We start from the raw sequence: 23,021 nt of genomic DNA, 5'->3' as shown, positions 1-23,021 counted from the left end.
TGACTCTAGACAGCGAAGCGAGCATTCCTCGAAAGCCTATATCAGTCATGTCAAAGATACGGCCCGCGGGCCGCTTCCGACCCCTGGACCGTATCAATAAGGCCTGCGATCGCAATGTGTCACAGAAAGAAGAATCATGTTTTATAGAGCTTTAAGTCTTCATTCGATTCCTCTAAGGATGTTTTAAATACTCGTATCCTCAAGTCTACGGATGTTTATAAGTAATTTCAAGGGCAGAGCGTGCCTAGACAAGCGAGAGTGAAAGACAGTATCGCCATCTTTTAGCATCAAGGAGAAATATCCTATTATTTTTGTCGAGAACGATATAATCTTCCACGCGCTTCGTGTCTAGACTAGACAACAAAGTTGGGGCTGTGGAAAATCAAATCAATCAAAATCAAACCATTTCCCTCATTTAAAATCATTGGCACAGTAGACCAAAAAAAATTGGATGAATATTCTCAATTTCTGCAAAATTCGATTGATGAATTCAATAATAGTTTTGAAGAATTTCACAAAATGAATGAAATGGAATTCCCAATTTTCAACAATCCATTCAATTTTGAAGCTTCACAGGCACCAGTTCATTTGCAAATTGAGTTGTTAGATCTTCAATCGGACAGTACTTTGGAAGAAAAATTTAATGAGATCAACGCTTTTACAATATTTCAAGAGTTTGGATATTTACCCGGAATTAAAAAACCACGCAGCGCGCATTTTCTGCATGTTTGTGAGCAGACTTTTTCCGTCATGAAAATAAATAAGAACAAACATCGCTCAAGACTTACGAATGAACATCTCCAATCAATTCTTAAAATAACTACAACGAATATGATACCTGACATCAATGAGCTTTTAAAAAACAAGAGAAGTCAGGTATCTGGATCCTCGAGCTCTACATAATTACCTACCATCTTTTATAACTTTGATATGATTTTTAACAACCGTATATTATATGCTTACATAATTTATTAAATAAAATAATTCAAATCATTTCGTTTTATTTTCAATTTGGCTCACCTACGAATTCAAAATTTAATATATGGCTCTCTGCAAAATTGAGTTTGACACCTCTGGCCTAGATCTCTATCTCTGCGGAGCTACGCTGTTCCTAGAGTTTCGACACGCGCCACTTAGTTTAGTTTTACGTTTTGTTGATATATCAGTAGTTATTACATTAGAAAACTCACATTAGACCTTCTAGAGAAGCAAATTATTTGAGAAAATCTTTTTAAGAACGTGAAATAATGAGTTTTATCACATTCTCAATTCAATTTAAATATTTGTTCCGAATGTGTGTGTGTTCTAGAAGGATGAATGACATCAACGTTCATTCACCAACTTTAATTTTAATTTATAGAGCATATAAATAGAAACAACATTTATATGGTTTTATTATTATTATTTTTTTAAATAAATTTCATAACTAAATTAAAGACAGGTTTATTATTTGTTTATATAACTCAGGTAGCTGATATCTACTTCATTAAATTACCTACGTTCTTATGTATTGGAAACATAATGAGTGTATTCAAAAAAGAAAGAATTAGAGCAATAATTTAATGTAATCAAACACTTTAAAATGCTGATATACTATGAAAAAAAAAATATTGGATTGTGGGATACAAATAAATAAGTTTTCTTTTTACTCTAAATCTACAAGTATTCCAAAAAAAAATCATTACTTCGAATTAAAGAAGTCTTTTCTCTGAATAAGTAAGCTTGTGGTTAATTAAAATGAAATATTTACCTATTACTAAAAAGTAATTGGAAATACAGTTCATATATGTTAAAACAAACAGTCTCGACTAAAGCCATGTCCTCAAAGTATTTGCAACGTTTCGTTTTCGAAGCGTAAACACACTTAATCTATTTATCAGCACAGACCTGCATCCGGAGGACCTTGAGTCTCCTCCCCATCTCTTTTCGCCCGAAACCAACGGCGCACGCCACTGAATCTCTCCCTACGCCAACTTTTAGAGTCTCGACGAGAAATCCACTGAATTCGGTTTCAGTCCATGAACGTCGTTCAATTAGAGTAGAGCTAACATTCTACGCGAAGTCAGCTACTCGGAGTTTTCGTATCTAAACTACAAAACGTGTTTTTAACTGATTACTATCTAATCTTCATACCGACTGTTTATTCTTTTGTGTTTGTCTAGACCACGAAGTGTTAATAGTTTTTATTTAAGTGTTATTTGGTGATTGTTTTTGTTGATTTTTGTGTTTTTTCAAGTGCGTGCCATGATTTTCAATTTAGATTTATGACAGACTATGGATTATGAGGATTTTTTGTGAGCAGGTAGGTTTTTTCAACTATTAGATATAACTACGTTAAATATAACCAGATTCATCCAACGCAAAAGATATTTATTATGAATTAAATGTAACAGTATATAATATTCCATATTGTGAAACTGGATTTAATGCTATTGATGTTCTCTGTGCAACCGTTGTCTAGATTTCGATATTTTCTTTCAGTAATTATAGACGCTTTTTGTGATATTTCCAAGATGGATTTATTTATGCAAATATTTGTTAAAGAAAGTTATCACTGTTACTTTATTATACAGTTCTAGAAACTGATTTTACTAATTATGTAGTTTAAACAATTTGTAGATATATAAATATAAGTTTCAATGAGGTAAAAATCAATTTTGGTAGGCCTTGATATTTCGGTTGTATTAAAACACATTTTTCCGACTAAATTTGGATAAAATAATAAAAATTTAATTGATATCTACATTTCATCAATGTTTATACAAGATAACGAAAAATAAACATATTACAAATACGTATGACATAGTTACTTACCTAATATATTAGGTTAGGGTTATGCGGAATAAACTCATTGATTTTACAGTAAATTATAAGAAGTAAAAACTATTTAAAGATGAATAAGGTTAGAAAGTGCTGAGTCTAATTGTTTTTTGTTTACTTGGACGTTTGTTTTGTACATTTATGCACTTTATTATGGATTGATTTTAAAATGAAATGCTTTGTTTGTTTTTTTAGTAACAAGCATGCTGGCATGCTGTTGCCACTTTGATAAAAATATGTGATTTATTTCTATTGCTGGCAATAAATAAAATACTAAGTAAAAGATATACAGTAAAACAGAATTTATTTTCAATTTCATCTCACGTTGCATTTCGGTAACAATTTGGAAAGAAGGAAAAGAGACCATAAACTTTTAGATTATGTCCATGTTGATAATGGAATGGAGGTTTTGGGTTGTTTCTTCCAAGAAATTTCGACATTTACAAAAAGTCAATTATTTCTGTAATTGTAAATGTGAGCAGAGGCGTACTTCTAATATAATTTTTTTTTCGTCCTTAGTGTTAAAATATTCTGTACTTTAACACATACCACGTGTGTTCCACGGGGTTGACTAAATAGTATGTTAGGTTAGGTTAGATAGGAATTGCAAAGAGATATAAGATTGTCAGCTGGTGTGCTTTTTTGCTAGTATGGAGTGCAACCTTTTTTCGTTCCATCATCAATTAATATAATTCGGTGTCTTCTATTTTATAGCACGTTTCGTCAAAATATATAATAGATAGAATTCCACTTCCATATTCCTCCTAAATGGTGGACTATTATAGGTCTTAAGAGAATTATTTTCAGATTGGTTAGGAAGGTACAACTTTCTTCGAATATCAATTCCTCTCCGTCAATATTAAATAGCCTCGGATGAAAATAATTGGTAATTCTTACAGCATTTTTACGATACTAGTGAAAGCCTCGCAAACATGTTTTTGAACGCCGCCGTTATTTAGTTCCACAGAAAATTTCCAGTACACATTTTATGATAAATCGGTCAGCGATAACTCTTTTTTGTTCTCCAAGTGTAGACCATATTCCTTCACCAGTTTTCTAACAGCTTCAATATCTCAGGTATCTGCAGTAGACGGGCGACAAGGACGAGGTTTGCCTTCTAAATCCTAAATTGGCTAAAACAATTAACCAAAGCTCGATAATAATCTTTTGATTTCTGGTCTTTTTAAAACCTTGAAAATAATAGCGGGAACAACTAGTACGAGAATGTTCTAGAAGGCGGTGTTGCCGCGTGTCTAAAATTTCCTGTATGGCCCGTGAAATAGTTCATGTTTCTTTCTAAACGAGCTGTTCAGCATCTGATACGTGCATTTTTGAAGTCATGGGATTTCTGGTATTGTAATAAAAGATCCTATTATGCCACGAAATGAAAATCATCTTTTTCATTGAGACATGCATTATAGATATGTACTGCAATGAAAATTTATAATTTTTCACCATTATATCTTTTACTATCCACTTAACTATTATTTATTACATAATTATTTTGTTGATACATACATTTTGGCAATATCCTGTCAGGTTATTTTGTTTTAATGATAAAAATGTTATCATTACCTAATAATACCTGGGACGAAGACACATCAGAATACGATATATAGAGATTCTGTTTTAAACTTATAAAAATAAAAAGATTTTGAAAAAGAGATTCGGGTAGATTATAGTGACCAAGACATGTTTGATTACTTTTACCTGTTTTCTGTGAACGCGAGTAGTTATAGTGAACCATCATATGGCGACCGTGCCATGTGGGATATTAAGATATGGTGCGGGCTCACATGATTAAATATCGAAAACATCTTATTGTATTAACATGCTGTTGATTTTGCGCATAAGAAATATGAACTGTCTATCTAATTTCTGCTCGAAATCATCACCAAATAATGGTACGAAACTTACTTTTCGATCGAAAAAACGGACACTTGTTGATGTTCAACAATCCACTTGACAAATATTCATCGCTGTTGATGGGCTTCGGATCAGTGACAGCTCGAAAATAAATCAATTGAATGTCTACAATGAGTAGATGTATAGTTTCTTTGAAATATTTTCCTATTTTCAAGTCTGTAACATTACATAATTTTATTTTTGAATAATTTATCAATAAAAGATGTCGATCTTTTACTTACTACATATTCTGCAAAGTACTTTATGGAATTTACTATTAGTATTATTTACGAAACAGGTTAAGTAATTTCTTATCTATAGTTACTTGACTTTTATACCTTTTCATGTTTGAATCTATCTAAATATAAAACGATGAATTTATACAAAACTCTATCAAGGTAGCAGCGTAAAATTAGCAAAAACCATATAAAACATAATATAGGTATGTAAAATTTGTAGCTTTTTTGTTGCTATTTAGTGGCTGAAAACGATTTTGATGTTTAAGCCTTTCGCGAAAAATCGCAATTACTGCTAAATTTGTTGCTGCAAATAAGTACTACCGAAAATTAGAAAAAAAAAGTTCGGACGAATTTTTTATACTAGCCGTAATTTTCTTGGCATATGCTAGCTTGAACTCGAATTGTTACACGAAAAATGGAGAGAAGATTTAGTTGCTACATTGAACAATGTTCAAATGAGCCTGAAGAATAAGTAACAAAATGGAAACGAAAAATCGGCTGATTTTCCGACCAGCAACAATTTTTTGAGTACATGCTAGCTTGAATTTGGCTTGTTAAAGATGATGAAGAAATTTATTTGCTACATTGAACAATGTTCAAATGAGCCTGAAGAATAAGTAACAAAATGGAAACGAAAAATCGGCTGATTTTCCGATCAGCAACAATTTTTTGAGTACATGCTAGCTTGAACTTGTCTTGTTAAATGGAAGGTGATGAAAAAATTTATTTGCTACATTGAACAATGTTCAAATGAGCCTGAAGAATAAGTAACAAAATGGAAACGAAAAATCGGCAATAAAAATGCTACAAATTTTGCATATTTAACACTGCTACTTTGATAGAGCTTTTATACAATTAATTTGACAAATTATACGTAAAGAGCGCGTCTATATTATGAAATATTTCATTATTTTGAACACAGTTTCAAGAAAAATAGTAAATACTTCAACTGAAACCCAACGCATATAAATTTCAATTTCTTTAGGATGAGGATACAAACTTAGCAACAGGTATCACCCAACGAATGGTCAGTAAAATTGACACAAAATTCAGATTAGACAAACTTTTGAACGTCTTAAGGTGAAAATTTATGTTATATTAAGATAATCTTCATAATACTTGATGCCAAATTTCAACGATCGGTATTACGTATTCTGATTCAGTTACATCAAGAACTCTATGGTGACGGTCCCGATTGCAGTATAGTTTTGTGATATTTTGCAGGATTTCTATAGCCACAATCCACGTTTTAATAATTATATATCAAGTCGTCATTATTTCAGATACGGCACTAAAAATAATCATCACTGGATGTCTGAAGAAAGTCAATGTTTGAAGGAGAATAATTAATAACACAAATATTGGTATTTATCTTTTATCTCTGTAATTTTACGCGAACAAAAATTGAACCAGTCCTTGTTGCTATGTTTCTATATGTGCTAGTTTATGAGACCGTGTTACAACATTTGAACCGGTGTTTTTCTGAGAGCTGGATTTGTAGAACTAACATAGTGGTCCCAAGATCTTCAGATGTAACAACTCTATAGGGCTATTTAAAGTATCTGAATCACAAAATCTATACGAATTAAAAGACTGATTTGGATACGAAGAGAATGGTGTTGGTTTTGCACAAACAGTCAACTAAGACCAGCTTTGGGAGCTTTATTAAACTAGCACAACAAAATCAGCAAAAATTACCAAAAAAAAAAACTATTTTTTGTCTCTTGTTGTCACCTGGCGAGTCGGCAAATATTTATTTGATGCTACGTTGAGCAACAATTTCTTTCCTATTTCGTTGACAATCGACATTCAAGCAAGCATTGACACAGCCGATCTGCAGGTGTCTATTTAGTTGTTGACTCTCCAGGTGATAACAAGTGAAAACAAAATTATTTTACTGATTTTAAACAGTAATTCAAGACATCTTATTGTAAAGCTAGTATTGGTGGTGAGTTTTCGAAATCAGCAAGAGCAAGAGAGTTTTTTTAGCAAATAAAATTAGACACAAACTTCGAGAGATTTTTTTTCAATCAATCAATCAAGGTTCTTGCAGTTTTTTGTTCTTGTGTATGCCTTTGTTTATAAAACTTTTCAAATGTAATTAAAAGTCAGTATTTAGTGGTTTAATGTTGAATACATAGATTGTCATATTGACATAAGTTCTATTATTGTAAGTAAATAATTGTGGCGTACCATATCCTATACAATAAACAAATTAACGATTTTTATGCCTATCAATACAACTAAAAATTAATCTTCTACGTTATTTTTTTTCGTGTATAGCATATTTGTGAGGAGAAATTCAAATACTCGATTCATTTATAATTAACCATATTTAAGAAAATGAAATTTCCATAAATAGAGACAATAACGCCTCAATTAACTGTTATTTATTAAATGTATTAATATCACACTGACAATAAATTTTTTTCCAGTATTTCCTTTTCCAAATTCATTTACATGTGTCGTTGGAGTACTTATTATTTAAAAACCAAAATTTTCGTGTTGACCAATACAATATTTTCTTATTTCTCGATATTTAATTAACTACAGTAGTATTTTGCACTTTATTTGACAGGTTTTCTCCAAAACAAATCTACCAAAAAATTGCAATACTTGCAACAGTTTTGGTGCAATACCAAAACCAAGACCGGACTCTACAAGAACAAGAACATAACACTTCAAGTCCAAGATTTACCAGATATTGTGCTTGCGTTTACTTGGCACCACATAAGAATATCTTCGACCATTTGCTTTTTGTTAACAGACCCCTGGGCTGAAAAGTATTATGTATTAATTAATTTAATATTGCAATTCGTTTATTGTAAAATTATTATCTAAAAACGTTTAATCATATTTTCACTTCATTGAAGACTTTCCATATGAGATAATAGAAAACCAACATTTCAATTTAAAAAAATCGTTTTCTTACACTATTAAACGTTAATACTGAGTTTATATATTAATAAAAACATTTTTACTAATCAGTTTAAATTTATATTTAAGTAAAAATTCAACATGAAGGAAATTATGCTTTCACATAAAATAACCTGAAAAAACTGACTATATAAATAAGCGTAAAACTATAAAATCGCCCTTTGAGAATAAATATTTGAGTTTAGTGGTGAGGAGCTAGTTAAAATCGCTTTTATAAAAGATAGTTGGGATTTATATAGTATATACTCGTTTTTAATGATAGATAAAACTCTTATAATGTATATTCTTTATTAGAGTGCTTGCTTCTAGTTTATTTTACTTAGTGAGAGATTCGCAGCATCCTGAAATAATTATAATAACGTACTTATATGTATATTGGGAATGCAGCGACGTTTATATTAAGCTATTAATAATTGAAAAAATAAACATACTACTTAAGGCATGTTAAGTTGTATAAAATTGCTTAAAACATTGAAAAATTATTATATATTAGAAAAATTTTATATTTGCACTTCTCAAAATATAATTTTGTTTTATTTTCATGCAAGATACAGGTATATAAATAGTTCAATAATTTTTTATTTCGCATGCTTTTAATTAGTGTAATGAGTATACCGAAATGATTTTCAAACACTTAATCAAAAAAAAGTGTTAGAAAGAACAGAATTTCACATAATCATTGATTTAAAAACACTTAGTCAACTATAAAATAATCGTTGGAAATGAGTTACCCTCAATCGAGAATATAATAGACACAAGACATCGACTTGTATAATAAAGTATCCCAAAGAATACAAATACTTTCCAATGAAAATAACACAAGATGTAACACGTGGCACAGCAATCAAAAAAAGAAATATACAGAACAGATAAGGTATATCTATGATGAATGGAATATTATGTCAACAAATAATATTAAAAGCTAACAAACAACGAATATTGGCAGCGACGTGTGGCAGATAAAACAATCAACACAAAAAATGCTAATGACGACCGAAATGGACTACAGGGTAAGATCAGCAGGTGAATTCAGGAGGGACAGGACAAGAAACGATAGAATAAGAGAGATAAAGAACAAAACAATTAATTTGGTATTATTATTTGGTAATGTCAGACAACAGAATATCTAAACGGGTACTAAAGTAGATACCACAAGGAAAAAGAGACAAGGAAGACCACGGAAAAGCTGGAGAGAGAACGTAGATAAAGATAGAGATATAATAGAAGACATATGGCAGGGTAGAGATGTTTCAATCAAGAATTTAATCGATTCTAGATACAACAGAAACACTAATGATGCTAGATGCGCGAAATGCTTTCTAAATGTGCCTGTGCGCAAGATAACGGAATGTTTTCTAAATGAGCCTGTGCGCTAGATGCTCGAAATGTTTTCTAAATGTGCCTGTGCGCTAGATGAACGAAATGTTTTCTAAATGTAGCTGTGCGCTAGATGCTCGAAATGTTTTCTAATTTTACCTGTGCGCTAGATGCTCGAAATGTTTTCTCAATGTGTCTGTGCGCTAGATGCTCGAAATGTTTACTAATTTTACCTGTGCGCTAGATGCTCGAAATGTTTTCTAAATGTGCCTGTGCGCTATATGCTCGAAATGTTTTCTAATTTTACCTGTGCGCTAGATGCAATTGCGCTCTTCGCACCCCACCGACTACGACAGAACCGGCATAATAATTATAAGAATTCAGATTTTATTTGAAATTTATACATACAGAAAGTAAACAAAATATTTTCTTGATAATATTGTATCACATTTTAACGGAAGTTTGTCAAATGATAAGAACGGCTGCGTTCATATCAAATAAGTTTACATTTTGGTTCAAATACCTATTCAACTCATTAAGGAATGGGTTATTGATTTTCAAATAATCCTCAAAATTATAGAAAATATTTCAAGATCTTCATAAGGCTACTGTACATTGATAATTTCGATATACTGTCATTATCTCAGTCACAATAAGATATCAAGTCAATTAATACTTGAAAACATTGAGTGGTATTAATACAGGTTGTTTCCAAATTTATGCGACAAAATTCAGGAGGTGGTTGCTTGTATGGCTTTAAGAGACTCATAATAAAATACCATCAGCCCACCCCTTTCCGAGATATCACTCTTAAAAGATTGTGACTATAATTGAGATCTTATTTTTTCGAAATTTTAGCAATTTTAAAAACAGGGGTGAAATTAGCAACCCCTACTTTCTTACATATCAAAACTTGTTTTCAAGATGAAGTTTTTATGAAGTAAAATTATAACGTTAAATTCTTGTCTCAATTAAAAATATTTTTTATTGTCAATTTTTCTCCTAAATCCAATAGCTGAAAAAAAATAATATAATTCATAATTTTTTTAATAAATCTAGTGCTGGAAAAAACCACCTCCACAATTATCACGTATGGGTAGACGAAAATCCCCATGAGATTATAGAAAAAATATTTTAAAAATGTTTTTGAATTTCTTAAATCAGTTTTTTCGAAATTGATCTCCCTGAACTACTTGAAGACATCGCAGTAAATATCAAATGGTGCTTCAGAATACATCAGACGGTCTGCTAGGCTCCAACATTGGCCTCATCGATCTCCAGAGTTGAATTCATGCGATTTTTTATGGGGTTACCTTAAATCATTAATTTACACGAAACCAATAGTTGATATCAGAGATTTGAGGGATCGTATTCAAATAGGGTGTAAAACAGTAGGCTACGTTTCTGTATTTTGGCTAGAAGCATTTATTAGCATAAATTTTGAATTCTGGTGGTTATTTTTTTCTCTGATCTATTGGTTTGTGGAAAAAATTCAACAATGAAAAATATTTCTAAATAGAACAAGTATTTTAAGGTAGAATTTTATTTACTAAAATTTTACCTTGAAAAAAGTTTTGATATGAAATTAATTAAGGGTTGGTAATTGCTCCCCCATATAATGTAACAGGAATATTGAGAACGTCCCCGTAGTTAGTCCTTTGCGAGTAAACGAAAATTCCAAAATTTCAAGCATTAATAATCAATTTTAGTCCCCACCTTTTAAGTTTGATATCTCGGTAAGGGGTGGGGTGGGATATTATGTTATAGGATAGACCCATCTTAAACTCTTACGAGCAATCACCTCTTGAATTTTGTCGCATTAATGTAGAAGCACCCTTTATATTTATATATCTTTCCTAATCTTTATTGAAGAATTCTGAAGACCAAGGGATGATAAAATATTTATCTGAATTCTTCTAGTGGTGAGACCATCAAGAAACTTAATAGTCTTTTAACTTCTTTCTTTTTTGAACGTTCTATTGTGCAATTAGTTGAGGTATATACAAATTCGTTTAGATCTAGTAAACTACCAAATATTAGAACACCAGAACTCCGTTTCAAATTTGCCCCTTTTTATATAATGTTGACTATTTCTGAAGATACATTTGGAAAAGTGTTTCTCTTTACAACCAGGAAGATCACAACTATTTTTGGAGATGATTTTTCCTTAATGAATCATTCTCTGTAGAGGAACGGCGGTTTCATCCATATTTCCAATCTCGTTGTTTTATTTTTTTCAAAATATTCTCCAATAAAAAGTTGATACGTTGCTATACCCTTGAATCAATATTGTGTTTTGAATGTGACAGAAGAAAAAGGTCTCATTGGGTGTCAAGGTTCAGGAGCCAATTAACCCAATCTTTTGGTTAGTTAAAATTGTTTGAGCTGAATTGTGAGATGATTATCCTTTTCGCAGATTTTCTCTGAGCTTCTATAGTTACTTCGTTCTCGCCCAACTGGATTTAGCTCGTCTTGAAAGACGAGACTGGCCTTGGTCTTGCAGTATTGATCTTAGTTACAAGCAATAAGGAGTCCTCTTACGATTGAATAGCTTTTATATAAGGATTGTTTAAATAAAAATCATTCATCATCAGGAAAAGACTTTTCGACGCCGCTGTATATTTTCCGCGTCGTGAATTTTAGTTTGATATCATCACGGTTCTTCTACAAGTATTTTATTTATTCCATTGCATCCTATGTTATTTAATTCTTTGAATTTAATTTACGAAGCTCATGTCACAGTCGTTGAGTCTAAGCATTTTTCAAAATAGAATTACCATCATGGCGTGAAGTACCTGCCAGTCTGTATTATTAATGTAATCGTTGATAGACAGTTAAATGAGATTAGCATATGTCAACAAATGATAAAAACTTAACTACAAGAAGAAGACGTTGCTGGGCATTCAAAATTTTACGTCCAAGTCTAGTGTGAATGTACTTTTATCGGCCGCAAACGATTTATCAACATTATACTAACAAATAAAGTGTTCGCATCACCAACCATTTAAATAAAACTACAATTCATCATTACCTTTAAAGCCATTTATCAATTTAATAGTTGCAATTGAACGTTAGTGTCGCGGGAAAGGTGATTTATATTTTTCCTAGTTTATTACTCCCTGAAAATTATCATTTGGTGACAACAGGTGATGCTACTTTCGTTGAAATGTAACAACTTTTTTATTAAAAATCCTCAATGTACTCGACGGAATCGGCGGTCATCAAAATGTATAATGTTTCACTTGAATATCAATATTACGAGACTAAAAAATATAGAACTATGAGGAAGCATCGAAACATTGATTTCCTCACAGTCTTAATCATTCAACGTATGTGTGAAATAACTTAAAAAACCCTCACAATGGATTGAAACATAAAGAATTGAAGCTTTAGTATATATATTTGATTTATTGTTGATGTTAGAGGGTGCAATATGAATCAAAGTATTTTTGATGCGTTGTTATCAGTAAAACATACGATATGCAGTTGGTGTGGGTTTCAATGACTCGATCAAGTGATTATTACCCTGTACCAAGGTGTCAATGACTTGAAGTCTCATCAATGCAACCATACCAAAACATTTCAAGAATATACAGAAAGCTGATAAGAGTTCTAAAACGTCAATGGTTCTAGTTATTGACATGAATGTCAATTATTGGTACATCAGGTGTCAATTACTAGAAACTTATCTATTGCAAACATGGCACTAAAAAAATATTCCATAAAAGAGATGAACGAAGCTCTAGAAGCTGTAGCAGGAGGCGTACCTGTGCTGTGTTATTACAAGTCAAGTGGAAAGCTTCCTCTTTGGTTAAGACTCATCATTCTGTTCATGAAGATCAGTTATTAGACAGTGCGCAACTTTTATGAGAAAAGAAAACGCCAGAACCCTTTCAGAAATTCTGGCCCAGGTCGAAAATGGTCAGAAAAGGTGCACAAATTTAAGTCGAAGAGCTGCACAAAATTTAACTCGGGCACGAGAAAAGGTATCAGAAGAGAAAATTAGACAATGATTTGGAGAGATAAGGGCTTATCTGGAGTCTAAGGATCTATTAGATGTAACTAATGATGGAACGCGTGTTTTCAATTGCGACGAAAATGTGTTTTTCCTTCAACCAAAAAGTGTTAAGGCATTGACAAAGAAGGGCGACAAAAACATCTATACTGCTGGAATCAATGGTGATAAGGAAAACCTTACAGTTGTAGTGACCGCTTCCTTTATGGTCGTTTTTAAATACCTACGCATTCCACGTCATATTGCTATAAGTAGCTGGATGTATTGCGAAACGTTCTTCGAATATTACAAATAGTTTTCTTCCTTGGTTAATTGACAAGAAAATTAAAAGACCCATATTGATGGTCCTCTGTTACATGAATTGATTATAATGTTTGAAAAAGTAGCTACCCAGTGATAATAGATCAATATTGCCTGTAACTTCAGGTAGGTCAGCTGTACAGATTTCTAAACCTATTTAGTCATTTCCTTGAGGGGCTCCCGATAGGATTGGATAGAAATAAATGAGTGTGTTATTGTTTTTATAAAGAAATGTCTATTAGTGAGATAGAACTCTTGTAATTCTTAGAATAAGATATATATTTCTTATTTTCTACAAGTTAATTCGTTCAACATTTCCATCGAAGGCTTCATCTATAGACAGGTGTTTTTTGGAGGTTACTATAATACAACACGTTCACAGTTAGTTGTTTAGTGAGAAAATCCATCGCAATTACTCCCCTCATGGATCAAAACACTGTACACAACCTCTTCTCCGCTGACAATGTAACTTTTGTTTTAACTGATGTTCTTTCATCTTTCTTCCTGCACTTCATAGACGAGCGTTTACTTTTCTCAATATAGTGGTGTACCCAAGTCACGTCTTTGGTGAATATTCGTTGCAATAAAGTTTCCCCATCCTCTTCATACCTTTTCAGGAGACGCATCTAAACTTCCCAGCGCTCGAATTTCTCTTCAAAATTCAGAAGTCTTGGCACTCGCGGAAAAATATCGCGTCTGCGTCGCGTCTCTCAAAGTAGAGCTTTTTACTACGCTGATATTCTAATCAGTAAATTTTTTCTGTGGTGCCGCATATGTGGTAACTTTGCCACCACTTCTCGGTTTTTTCGTGAATCGGAATACCATTCATACACTCGAAGTCTTTGAGAGGCATTGATCACCAAATTTTTCAAGTAATTCGCAATAAATTCTCGCGGATTTTACATTACCTTTCACCAAAAAACCAATAACAATGCAACAGACACTAGTACATCCATCTATCATCGCTATCACTACACTAAAAAGCGAGGTTATATCGGTCGCGGCTGTTTTCTACGCTTATTAACAGATCAGCCTAACATCCAGCGCAACAATCACTTTCAATACAAAAAAATTTTCGTTTGTTGTTCAAAAATTCCGGTTTATATTCAAACCACCTTCGTACAATTTAGTACAAATACCTTGAGAAGCTAGCTATGTGGCTATATCTAATTTTTCCCTTGATTTGGAGATGATTTTTAGGGGATGTGGTGATAGTTAATGTGAATTATTGTATTGAACAAAAATATTATATCTACAAAGTAATTTCCGTGCGGTTGAAAAAAATCCTTGTACAAATACTGAAAAAATATTTATTGCTTTCAACCATGTGGGAACATGTCCTTTTAGCTGGTTGAAGTTTTGACCACCAAAGAAAGATTTTAGGTGTAATAGTAAGAGATGAAACTAGCTAGGTTCGATCTCCGGAGGATAATCCAAATTCCTGTTGGCAAAGTTTTCAAAATTTCAGTTTTTCAGTATCAATTTCAAGAATTTGTAATCGTAAGATTTGCAAAAATTCCATAGCAAAAGTATTAATTACAAACTTACGGTTTAGCTTAAGATTCTCACTTGGCTTAACTTTCTTTGCATTTAGAAAACAAATCACAGATCAAATTTTACACAATTAAGGCTGAGATCATAAAGAACGCGTTGACAGCAGCGATCTTAAAATGGCGTGAATAAATTTCTTCTGTTTGAGTCAAGGTAATTGCCGCGCAAGTTCGGAACTGGGATCGCAGCACTGCCGTTGATAGAATCAGAACTTAATTCTTGCATCACCTTACTAGTGATTAAGCCAAAATCAGGTCCTTACCTAATGCCAAGATCAATTCTCATTGTTGTTTTTACTTCCGCGATTTTAATTTTATAATGTAGTGGATTCATTTGGCATCTAGTTCTGATCTTTTCACACTGTATCATCTAGTGTATTTTGCGTGTATGGTATCTTCTATCAATTGGGGAATTGTTTTATGTTGGACAACTCTATTTCCTTTTCACTTTCATAATGCAGATCGTTTACTATAAAATTACTCTTTCGGAATATGAAACTACTTCTCATTTTCCATATATAAGTGTGAGTATGATAAACATTTCAAATGAGTTTAGTTGCGCTCTGTATAAAATATTGCTATTTGAATTCAGTTAATTGATTAATTATGAATTATGAACAATATCATTGGAACTTCTTTTTATAACTCTGATTTGAAATATAATACAAATACAATCGAAATGTCGATTGAAGCTGATTATATAATGAAACTGAAGTTGATGGACACATACTGATGGACTCATATTTAATTTACAGATTAATTAATACCTATAATAAACATTACCATATAACATTATTACCTTCTTATTATCTAAGGTGTAACTTTACTTTACGATCTTAACGGTACGTTTCAAATAAAACTAGTATTTGTTACACGTGGATTATAAACTTGTTTGAGAAAGTTAGTAAGCTCCGCCTGTTTGGTAATGGCACAACCTAGGCAACCAATTGCTTGCTTGAAGGTAATTATAACCAGTTTTTAAATTAGGAACACTAAAATTCGGGGTAACACATCAATAAGTGAAAAATGATAATTTACAACGTGTCATAGAATCACATTTTAAATGAAACTATATTATAAAAATGTAGATTGAACAAACTTGTTGTTCTTGTCAGAACAACAGGAAAAGTTCAAAAAACAAAAATTTGTATACTGCATGTCGAGAGTACTTCAATTTTTATACTTTTACTTTATCTGTTTAATCGGAATCAGTCCTAAAACAATTTTTTTAGGAAAAAGCAAAAAAAAAATAAATTGTGTATACATGTATGTGCTGAATCTAAGTAAAAAAACTCGAGGTTGTAACAACTGATATTATTTCATTGGTGGTACTTACTCTCCTTCCTATGTATGTTAACCACTTTCAAAAATTCCCTTTTTTTTGAATTTGAATGTATGTTTTTTCAATATTTCGTCATTATGACCTTTTAATCTATTTTCTAAATACTGAGATGTCTGTCCTATGTAAACAGCGTGATAATCATTACAAGGTAATTGATACATAATATTATTTTTTTTTGTTTTGAATGTTTTAAATTTTAGTTTAGTGAAATATTTTGATAATGTCCTGGACGACTTATACTAATATATTTATTGAAAAAATTCGAATGATTAATATAATTTTGCAAGTCAACGTCCAGTCATATTTTGATGAAGAAATAGATAGAAAAATCAATTTTTCACCTGCTTTAAAATTTATTTCAAATCAAAAGATCTAAAATCAAAACAATTAGTATACAAAAAAATATAAAAGGGTTTAAAAAGTAAAAAACTTCTATTCTAATTGTTGATGTAAAAAATTGTAATAGAAATCAAGTATTTTCTAAAATACGATACAAGGGAATATTTGAAGAAATTTCGTTGGTAAACCTCACACATGAATGGTTCGCTCCGAGGCTGATGACACGAATTACAAAGAGCCGACAAATTTTATGGTCAATCTGTACTCTCTGCGACAAGCGACCTTTCTAGTCGTATCCTGTTTCACGAATTCTTCCGAGACGTTTTCTTCGGCCAATAAATTAAATACATCAGTTCTTAAAACACCAACCCTTACATTTTTGACCCCCAACTGTTACCAGACCACTGTTGAATATTGAAAAGAACCCGCAGGTGGCTTCGAATTAAATTAGGACAATACCTACATATATATCTATAAAACTATATAATTTTTAGAGACCGGTTATAAAATAAGAATATGTCGTAAATCAAGAAAATTTCATTAGTGAATATATTGTTGAGATAAAAATTTACAAGCGGTAGCGAGCACCCTGTATCTTTGGGAAAATGGTCGAACAAAGACATTAAAATAGTCCCCTCTTCGAAATATTTCTTTCAATGACTTTATTAGACTTTTAAAGTTCGGTAGTAAATTATTAGGGGACTAAACTATTGAGTAATTGCTTTTATTCAAATAACAAGTTTTAAAACGAGCTGGGAAATCAGTGAATCACAAATTGCTTGTGAAAGAATCCGAAAAGATGAAGATGAATTTTGGCTTGCTTTGCTTGTCCCCCAGTCCCCTTTTAAGTTTTAACAATTTCACTAAATATCTCAGAACATATTAATTTTAGAGAGAAAAACAAAAAATAAACATCATAAATATTCCTACCCTTTCTATATTAACCTGATCCTTTGTTTGGTAAGGCTCATCTCTGCAGAAGTAAAATTGCTTATTTTTCTCGCGTTGGTTACAAGCCAGAGGTAACGCTTGCTGCCGTCCGCTCACACACTTGGAGGATTCTAGGTTATGTTAGTTTAGGTTAGTAAATTTGACTATACATAACATTTTTATACCTATAACTTTGAAGGAGGCTGAAGGGTAAACGAATCTTTGTGAATTATCTTCACGTTTCGAGAACTTTTACTCTTGCTTTCCATTTTTTTTTTATGTTTTTGCCTCATTTTGTCACTACCTCACTCCCCTTTTTCTCAAATCTCTTCTAACTTTTTCCAAACATTTTTTTCTTGGTGTCTTTCCCACTTTTATTACCTACTTGTTTTACCCATCCATCTTCTTTCATTGTACCTAAATGTCCCAACCATTTACCCCTCTGTGCCTTATACTTGGGTGCTTATACCATTCAAATGGTTCTGTTTGTTCTTTTTCTGGATATTCCATCTTTAATTCTTTCTGAGCATTCTACGTTCCCATATTTCTACTTTTTTTCGTTCTTTAACCAGGTTTCACGTGCGTAGGTAATAAATTTATAATCTGATGGTTAGTCGTACATAAAATATAGTTTTTAACTTGCGGTAATAATCATAATCCACTCGAATAATATACTATTATAAATAATACAAATCACTACAATTGGTTTTATCAAATTTATGATTTTATATTTAAACCATTCGAAAAAACACATGCAATTTTTAACGAGAACTCTTCCAAATAGGTAATACGTCATCAGCGCCGATTGTGTAGGAGAGCGGCCGGCCCGTTTGACAAAAGGCTACTGGCTAAAGTGCTATTTTAACGAAAGAGCTGATTTGCTCTACAGACAACTTGCGCCAAATAGATTCCCTTGCAAGTGCTATTTATTTTGCCACAAATAACAATCTTATGATTGATAAAATCCGTGACATGCACCAGATGAATAGAAAGATCGATAGAACGGGGCAAAAACAAAAAGATTTCATGTGCACGAAACCTCTTAATTTAGATACCAAGTGTTAAAGGTAAAACAAATATGGTATTCCTTTTACTGTTCCTTTTCATGGCATCACCGTTTTTTCCGTGATTCTCTCTTAGGTGTACTTAAAAATGCTTTATTTGGTGTAGTAATGTTAGTGTTGGTACATTTTGATACAATTCAATCTTTAAAACGAATTTTTGTCGATTTAGGCTTCGATATCGTTACAAAAGATACTGTCGAAGCTTGGTGGGCCAAACTAAATCGGTGCTGGTGACGTCAGCCAGCGAATGGCGCATTCCAAGAAGAAATAAAGGCTGAGTAAACATATTCCACTTTCAAAAATTTATAACAGCTCTATTATGAAGGTTAGAGACGTGCGGTAATTTGCAAAATTTATGTTACAGCGTGCCCAATCATTTAAAAATATAAATGCAGCATCGTACTCATTGGTAATCAAGAATAATCCTTCAAATTTCCCCTTAACTTTTGTCACAATGTCTTGTGAAGCAGCATCACTTCCTCGCGAATTGCGGTCTTCTAATTTACCGCGGCTTGAGTGAAATATCATCAGGAATTATTTTTCTGCGGCTCCATTATATTAAAACAATCATTATTTATAATTAAAACAACATTTGCACTGACATCGAGCAATGCGAAAAACTCTTTGATTAAAATCATTATTTGTGGCATAGTAAATTGGAAAACTTTCATCACACAAATTATATTACTTTCAATATAAAACAAATAAGCTGCGCCTATGTCATTTATTAGAGTACAACTCTGCGTTATGATGGAGGAATTGACCAGGTCAAAGGCAAGTGAACAAAATTCATGGCAGTCCTTATAAGTGAAGAAACGAAAATAACTTAATTGGAGCAGTATATTTGAAATAATTATTACTGTTAGTATGAACAAATCAAAAGATAAAATCTCACATTTCAAAACCAAGGTTGAGACAAAATAAATGATTTCCGACAACAGTATATGTCTAAAAAACAGAATGAAATATAGTAGATTGAGATTGATCTGGGAAAAAAACTTCCTTAAAAATATTATGAGGCTATAAAAACGTTGCAGCGGCATTATTTACGGTTTCCAAGTTCAAGTCACAACATATCCCCTATTTGCATTCTATTTATTGCAATAAATATTAATTCTACTAATAAAAGCATATTTAATAAATGATTACACTCGCTATTCTTAGCTTTACTTGGATGTGGGTTTGTTTGTAATTGTCCTTTGTAACTTATCATTGTTAGTGTATCCCACCACTTTAACTACGCTCGTTAGCCGAGCGGGCTAAGAAGTCAACCTCCGGATTCGCCGGCCGTGGGTTCAAATTTTTAGAAAGTATCACTGCAGATTTTCTTCTTTTTACATCGAACCAAAATTTTACAACTATCTGCCCTCTGTTGGAGATTTACTACCTGCATCAGTATTACTTCAGAATTAACACTTCAAATCTTATTATGCACATTCGTGGACATTCACAATACTAATGAGTAAAACTTTTTTTTTTTTTTTTGGAAATAAATCGAACAAAAAAGTGGAAAATATAGTAAAAAAAACGTATAGCGTATGAAATTAAAAAGTGTTTCTTATTTCTCCTACATTCATTCATTATTGTTTTAAGTTTGTTTTAAAAATTATTTTTTAGTTTTTAGTTTGATATGCTTTAAAAGCGTGTTTTTCAGTTTTTTCAAACTACATTTATTTTTGACACAAAATTCAATCAATACAAAAATCAATGTCGTTAAAAATCAATCCTTGTAACATCAAAGTTTTTTCCTTCGTCTAGCAATTCGCTCTACTTTCATATTTGTTCGAAATTAATTCCGAGAAGAACCAATAAAGGTCTGACGGTGGCACGGCTCGCAATTCTTCATGACACTAATTAAAATAACTCGAATTAATTCTCCTTTTCTGTCAGAAACTGTCGGGATTATTGGACAAAGATGGTAAATAATACTCACAGAAAAGGTAGACAGGATCCACGGTGACGTTCATCTCTGAGATTTTAAAACTAATTATATAGCTAGTCTAAGATAAATCATAATTTCAGTCTTTGATTTAACAAACCAACATCGAATTTTCAAGGATATGGACTAAAAAGACGTCCTAGTTGTTGTACATGGTCGAATCCTTTTTCAAACTGTTTATTCTCATATATAGTTTTCAAAAGCATGTCATATTGGCAGTGACTAGACATTTCTCCGCTTTTTTATATTCAATATTGAAATAATCGCCTTTAAGACTGTTCTGTTCTTGTTCACCTCTTTTATGTTTTTTAAATAAGTGATTAAATACCTTTGCACGTTCCTGTTAAAGGTGCAATTTCATGTTGACTCTCGATGCTGGCTTAGAGCGTCAAATGTGGTATAATTTCGACTGGAGGGACATTTTAAATTATAATGCAGCGTTAAATCTAAAAGCGTTAAGCTTCAAAGCGCTGATAAAAAACACTAAAATCTCTGTCTATAGTGTAATGTTTTTCTTATTTATTCAACTTGTTGTTCAACGTTGGGGTAAATTCATACAAACCTTTCTTATCTAATAAATTCAAGTACTTACATTAGAAAGAATAAACTATGCACTAAAAACTGAACTACTCTTATTCTACTTAAAATAATTATCAAAAAATACTTATTTAATTTATTCAAATTGACCGATTACTTTTTACTATTTCGATACGATAACATTCAATTATTATTCACGGACTTTTTCGCTGATAAACAAACAACTATTTATACAAAAAGAATTTCTTGACAATTCGATTCTAGAAAGAAAACAAACAAATAAAAAGGCCTTCCACAAAGTAGTGTTTCATACGAGAGAATGTAGATAGAGGTTTCGTCCTCAGTGCAACAGAATCTGCACGCCGCATTATCTTCTAAGTCTAGCGTCTCAGGTGTCCTTTGAGGCGACAGTGTCCCTATAGGATTCCTGTTAGTATTCGTAGATTGTTGTTATTTAGGTTGATACACTCAGCAGATCTTCTTTCGTTATAGTTTCCCGGGAGAGTCCCAATAATTGATTTTGCTCCTATCTACCTTTTTTTTCAATGTTTTTTCTATTGTTCTGTAGCTGATACCACAGAAGGGTTCAAGTCGCGTTTAGGGCTTGTTTTCTCCCGTTTTTTTGTCCCGGAATTCATTATTTTTCTTGCCTAGCTCGTTTTTCTAGGTAATCCCAAACGAGTTTGGATTTTATGATATTGGAGCTTAAAACTCTAATTGCTGCTTGGCTATCGGACAGTATGATGATTTGCTGTTTCCGATAGTTCCTCTCTAGATTGAACTGGACATATTTTTCAATTGCATAAATTTCTGCTTGAAAAATGTTTGGTGAGATGCCTAGACTTTCAGGATGTTTGGTTCTGGTTCAGTACATTCCTATTCCAGTTCTATCTGCTACTGTAGATCCATACGTATACCATACATCATTTCTTGTATGGTGTTAGGACCCCCTACAGCTTAGTATTAAAGTAAACTTTTTCGATGCATTATTCTATGGCATGTCTCAGGTTTGGTTATTATTTAGGGACGGTTCTTCTTTGATGATTCCGTCTCTGATCATTCTGTTGCACATAAGTCTATTCCTCGTGGTATTCAGACTAGTACATCTCCAATATTCGTACCTTCGAATAAGCGATCTGTCCTCAACTTAGTACAATCTCTAACTTTTTCTGCTGATAAATATTTTTAGGTAGGCGTTGAGGTAAAAGTAACTGTTGAAGATCATCAAACGCTACATCATCATCATCATTCAATTATGCGTGATTGAATTCGATAAAATGCGTATATCCTTCTCGTAATTATTTTCAGTTGATTTATGTTTATCGATAATTATGTGCATCTAAAATACGGAATTAAAAAAAGGAAAAAAACAGAATAGAATCTCATGTGGTAGTCACGCATACTTTTCAATTCAGTTGGCATGAAATGTTAATGTTTTTTTAATAACATGTACTTGCTATTAATGAATGTTTATAAATACGTTCTCCTATAAAGTTACACGCAATTCTAGAAATCTTATAAACGTTGTCAAAACTACATGACGTAGGGTAGGTATATCCAATAACGTGTTATGATGTTATTTTTTGTATATTAATCATTTTTAAACTCAACGAAAAGAAGCACTTATTTTTGAGTTTGTATTATCTGTACCTTTTCCATTAGTCTTTCTTGTATAATACTTTCTAATGCCTCGAGAGTTGTTAAATTCTCTATCTCCAGTCTTCTGATTAACAGAAATATGCCCATTGCTATGTTATCAGGGTTTTAAATTGTGATGTAATCATCAT

At 32.1% G+C, this 23,021-nt stretch overlaps 1 protein-coding gene across 1 annotated transcript in view; it reads left to right on the top strand.

Moving 5' to 3' along the window:
- The first annotated feature begins 2,013 nt into the window (after positions 1 to 2,013).
- The window catches only part of LOC130450247 (LIM domain transcription factor LMO4-B), a 127,930-nt gene continuing 106,922 nt past the window's right edge, over positions 2,014 to 23,021 (top strand). Inside the window, exon 1 of the mRNA XM_056788536.1 lies at positions 2,014 to 2,302. The gene's annotated coding sequence lies outside the window, so the exon portion shown is untranslated. The remainder of the gene's footprint in view (positions 2,303 to 23,021) is intronic.

This window comes from Diorhabda sublineata, chromosome 11, assembly GCF_026230105.1.
Source record: "Diorhabda sublineata isolate icDioSubl1.1 chromosome 11, icDioSubl1.1, whole genome shotgun sequence".
Classification (NCBI taxonomy): domain Eukaryota; kingdom Metazoa; phylum Arthropoda; class Insecta; order Coleoptera; family Chrysomelidae; genus Diorhabda; species Diorhabda sublineata.
The sequence above is the reverse complement of the archived record's forward strand: the minus strand, read 5'-3'. Positions and strand labels throughout refer to the sequence as shown.